Source organism: Sinohyriopsis cumingii, chromosome 7 (assembly GCF_028554795.1).
Source record: "Sinohyriopsis cumingii isolate HCF-2022 chromosome 7, ASM2855479v2, whole genome shotgun sequence".
Classification (NCBI taxonomy): Eukaryota; Metazoa; Mollusca; class Bivalvia; order Unionida; family Unionidae; genus Sinohyriopsis; species Sinohyriopsis cumingii.
In genome coordinates this window covers 139,435,284-139,441,399 of record NC_142967.1, presented here as the reverse complement: position 1 = coordinate 139,441,399, position 6,116 = coordinate 139,435,284, and positions in this window count along the sequence as shown.

The following is a 6,116-nucleotide window of genomic DNA, read 5'->3' as shown; positions in this document are numbered from 1 at the left end:
ACGTCCTAACAATATGAAAATTAGAACATGACACTATAAAAGACAGAACAGTATCAGTTAAGATTTTAATATATATGAAGCCGACGATTCTTTGTCTCCATCTTGAGATATAAGAAGTGCAAACAATATATTACTTTCTGTTAAAGATCAAAACCGTTCAGTTCGATAATGAACTCAGAATTAAAACAAGAAGTTCAATACTGACCAATTATATATATATATATATATATATATATATATATATATATATATATATATATATATATATATATATATATATGTTTAATAGATGTTTTCCAAAGATAATGGATTGATATAATTGCTACAAATACACCCTAGCAGAAGCTAGCAATTAATAAATCATTACTCATTTAAGGTCAGCCTATTTGTTAAAGAGACACGAAATACTTTTCTAATATCTAAATTCAGTATAGTTGATATAATTAAAAAATTAACAATTTAATAAATCGAACTGGAAAGATTTACCTTTGTATAATTTTAGGAACATAGGTAACAATCAGGCAAGATAGTTTGCTGGTCCAGTCGTATATGAGTTAGAATCCTTTAAAGGAAAAAGTATGGGGGGATGTGAAATATACATACCGATAAATATTTTTGACAACTGCATTATATACTTGAAAGGAATGACTCTTTGAAGAGATAGTGTGCGGCAAAATCAACTAATTTAGCAAATATGTAATGCTACTAATGCTACTGCTACTACTACTACTACTACTACTAGCAATCACATCACTCTGGACTGATTTGTAGTTGTTGCCACATTCACTATACAGTAAGAATTTGGTTTCTAGAAAACTGCAAACATGTTATGGATACACTGACATTATAGGACGCTTTGACCAATTTCCACAGTAACATAGTAAAAGCAGACTGCATGGAACAAAACCTACTCCAGATTTTCACAAGCGCATTTCATCATAAAGATTTGTGAAGCCCCGTTCAGTACAAGGCAACCAATTAATCAATAATTATTTAATTATTCAGTAGCATATCGGTACTAAATATCAGGTTGCCATCCTATTATAAAAAAAGTTTCAGAACCATTCTATGATTTTAGTGTTGATCATTTCCTAATAGTACTGCATGGAATACAAAATGTGTGCAGTTGAACGAAACTGATTATATGATAAATTTCTCAACCAAAACTTGTATAGATATTTAAATCTCATATATGATTGATTTGGCAGTTATTTTGGACCATTTCCATAGTAATAGTTTATTATATTACCCCAAGTGCAGATCCAATATTTTGTTCGGCTCTAAATAAGTTTTAAATGGGTCGTCAAATTGCCTAAAAATGGCCAAATGTATCCACCTGTTGGTGAAAACATATCTTACAGCTTTATAAAATGGGTTGTTTGACCACAACTCCACCCCACTGTATCAATCACTGTGTTTTTATGTTATTTTTTGTGTCATACAATTGGACATGATAGCAAATTGACCCCCACCCCGATATAAGTAACAATCTTGTAAATATCAATTACGATCAGTACTTCTCAATCGCGGATAATAGTAGCCCTCGTTGTAATGAAGTAGGAAAGGATACTATAGCATGAATTTACTCCACATCACGTAGGTGTTGGACCGGGTTTGGAGACTTAAATGTCAAATTCGCGGTATTGTTATTTGATACATATTATTAACATGACTCTTTATTAAAAAGTAGGCCGTAGTCATACTGATACGTTCTATAATGTATATACACCCAATTACATAAAGCAATTTTAAAATACTGGTGTGGAAATCTAAGTGTGACCGATATACAGATGCTCGCAGGGGTGGTTTAAGGGCTGTACGGTCCTGGTGGGAAATGAACACAATCGGCCCCCAAAATCTAAATTCTTATATCACTGAATAAAAATTTTGTGAAATATTCATAAAAAGATAGATTGGTTTTATTTGCGAAATAATCATCACTATTGTGAACATGAAACATAAAGTTTAATTTAAATGGTAAAGTTAGTAATAAGAAATGTAACCATTTTTGCTTTCTCTCCCTCTCCACCCCCACCCATCCCGCATGTTGGCCCACTTCTGAAAATACGCCCCAAAGGTAGCTATGTAATACATTTCCAATAAAATGTGATAATAGTAGCTAAACAGATTATGTTCATGATGTAACTTTGATCGTCTACTGTTCGGAGATATTGAGCATCCTTACAAATTTCATAATGGCCCCAATACACATTTAGATATTAAGTATAACCGAAAGTCCAATATCGGTCCAAATACACATCTAGTTATTGTGCATAAATGAAAACTCCTTATCTGTCCTGAAAAACCCACTGAATACAAATGAAAATTCCATATCGGTCCCAACACACATATTGACATTGAACATCAATGAAAATTGAACATCAATGACAATTCCATATCGATCCCAACACACATATTAATAATGAACATCAATGAAAACTCCATATCGATCGTAACACAAATAATGATTGTGGACATCAATGAAAATTCCGTATCGGTCCAACATACATATTGACATTGAACATCAATGAAAATTCCATATCGATCCTAACACAATATTGATATTGAACATCAGTGAAATTTCATATCGGTCACAACACACATATTGAAATATTCTAGATAGAGTCTTAGACTTTAAAACAAGATGCTAACAATATTAAATACTCTCTCGAGAGTCATTAACTTAAAAACATGATGATATACATATTAAGTACTCTTGATAGAGTCTTAGACTTTAAAACATGATGATAACAATGTTAAGTACTCTTGATAGAGTCTTAGACTTTAAAACATGATGCTAACAATATTAAGTACTCTTGATAGAGTTTTAGACTTTAAAACAAGATGCTAACAATATTAAGTACTCTCTCGAGAGTCATTAACTTAAAAACATGATATGGAGTTTGATCTGAATAGAAAGATGAATAACACTGTTCATTATTCTAACAAACGTAGCGAGAATTCGTTGGCACACACCACGCATGCGTCATGGATAATGTATAATTGACGATTTTGTTAATAATATGGGGACACAGTCCTCAGTGATTGTTTCAAGTTTCAACTAGATGCACATGCCATTACTGACACGCCTATCCCCGCACTTAGGTGTTTTCATCTAGAACATGTTTTGCCGTCAAACAGCTGAGACGAAAATTGTTGACAAGCTTATTTTGAAAACTTTACTTACCAATGAAATCGTTGGAGAAAAGTATGCAAATAAATGATGTATACCTTTTACGAAACAGCGTGACCTCACTGTACATATATGCCAAACACTTATTTGTTCTACAAGGTTTCAGTAAAAGTCCTTTGAAGAGCGGTGTAAATGTGATGTCAAGTTTCCTGTCAAAATATGACGACCCATAATCCCACTCTTTTGAATGTTTCTTTTTTCTTCTATACAATAACTCATAATTAAGGCAGGCTTTATTGCACATCTCCAAATGTAGTATCACAGTAACAAAGTTTCGGTATAGACATCATACAGGTTGCTTTTGGAATAAACGTTCGCCGAATGCAAAGGAGGGAGAGGCTCAAGTGTGTAATTCGGTGAATGTTATTACCAGGACAAAAGCGTGCTTTTGTTTATTCTTACATAAACAAAACCTAAACCTTTGTAATGTTCAGTTAAAGTTTTTTGTAGTGAAGGCACCAAGACAAGACATTTTTAAACACAGGATGTAACATTTACAACGTATAAAGTATTTAACAAAACAAAACCCAACATGAATACAGTATTTACAACTATAGCATAACGTTTAGCAGAGATTCAAAAGTTTCGCAAAATACAACCGTAAAACCTCCAAAATTGTTATCAACGCTCGTATGTTTCATGTATAGACTCTAATTGTAAACGTTAAGCATTGAAATGTAAAAAGTAGGTATAAATTAGAGATTGGAGTAGAATAAGTAGGAATTCAAATCAGCCGTCGGCCTGGGGAGTTTTGACATGAAAAATGTGGGTGTCCATTCCCATATAAGTCTGATCGCTCTTCATTCATTGGATTGCCATTGATGTAAAGTCTGTCTGCGAGAAATTTATTTCTCAAATTTCTATCTTTCTTTGCTTTCCTGACGGCTAACAAGACACTTTTCGTCGTTCTGCAACATCTTTTTGGAAACTATTTCATTATGTCGTATGATTTTCCTTTGAGATGTGCATATATTGCTTGTCGTACAGTTTCTCGTGGCGGGATAATTTAGCAACAGCTGGTAGAAACTTCGGACCCATCTTTCGCTGAGTATCTACAAATGGTCCCCTTTCAAATGAATAGATCCTATGTCCTCATTCGATGTCGATGTGTGTTGTGTCAATATGCAGCTCTTGCTGTCTTATGAAATATTTTTGCACCACCTTAAGATTGCAATCATCATTTTCAGTTTCATCTATTCCAGTAAATACCAAATTGTCGCTAGTGCTTCTAATATGTACATCATTATATATTTGTCAGTGTCTGATTTTCGAGCAGTTGTATAGCTAGTGTTTTCTTTTTTGTTCGTCTGTTTTATCTTCCTGCCAGCTGCTCATATAGTAAAGAGATTGTTTCAGAAGTTTCACAATGACTGCTCCTGCCTTGGAGTGCCGTTTGTACTCCCCTGAACTATATCCTTATGTCATCTATTATTATTAATTGTTGCATAATTACACTTCGGTGGGACGTTTCTTCTATTTCCACAAAATATTGTGTGGCATCAAAACTTGTCCAGACATTCTTGTCATGAGATGCAGAATGTGAGGTCAGACAAGCATGTGTCATTTGTACATTTTTATACTGATGCACAGATATGGCTTACGCAGCTAGGGGTGACAGTGCCAAAGACCAAATTCCAGTTGGGGCTGAGATGTAGACATTGGCATTGCATGGCAGTGTTGATACAAAGGGATAATCGATACACTCAGTGGGAAAGATGGTGGAGAAACAAAGGAACCAGCAAGATTCATGTTTGCTGAGCCTATTTGAACTTGATTTTGGATTGCACGGCACGTTGTTGTTCTGTTGTCGTTACGATTGGGTACACCGAAATTTCCAGGTGAGCTTTTTCGATTCTGGCGTGTCTTTGTTCTTCTAGTTGGTATTTTAAGTCAGTCATCAGATATGTTCATACATATTTAAAAAAGCCAAGACAAATAATGAGAATGATATCTTTAAACATCATAAATCATAATAAATACGGTACGTTGGCTTTATTTAAACGTTTAGTGGTGACGAGCGCTCTAGATCAGATCAACAATCATTATTGATTATTACAATATATTCAGCTGACAAATATATATATATATATATATATATATATATATATATATATATATATATATATATATATATATATATATATATATATATATATCTTTAATTGGGCCATATTAGATACATTTTAAAAACCTTAACTTCGTTTTAATTTTCTCTGTTTGATTCAAAATGTTATCAGTCTAATAAGGCTGTAAATCGCACTTAAAAACCACAAACTTCGACGTAGACGGTTGTTCCTCGTCTTGAAGCTCGAAATAGAGCTTGACAACATAGTAATATATGGCGTGAGAGTGGATGCTGCTACAGTCACAATAATGTTTGTGATAAGAAAAGAATGCGTAATGTTTATTTATATGGCACAAAAAAATAATCATGTAAAATTCACACACATTGCAGGTTTAATGTTAATAAGTGAAGCTTTGGAGGAGTTTTATCATGAATACGTGCAACAGATGGATCCACATACGGATGGATCCACATACAGATGGATCCACAGACAGATGGATCCACATACATAGACATCGTCAACATAGTGATATAATATTATAAACACAAAAGATTTATTTAGAAGATGGCAATAGCAGCTGCCTCTCTTGGTGCTCAGCATTTTTAGGAAATTAGTGTTAGGATTTGTCGGCCTGGTGTCAGTTTAATGTGACTACGTGGGACATGATGCTGCATGTCTGCGGCATTATGCCCTAGTGAAGACATCTGTATAAACTGTCACACCGCAGTCATCGTAGCAGTATGACTGAATAAAATTGTTAAAGCTACGTTAAAATCCGAAACACACGCACACACACATTATAAAAGAAACTATTTTGAACAGGGTGTAACACTGGACTTCTTTCTAAACATTAGAGA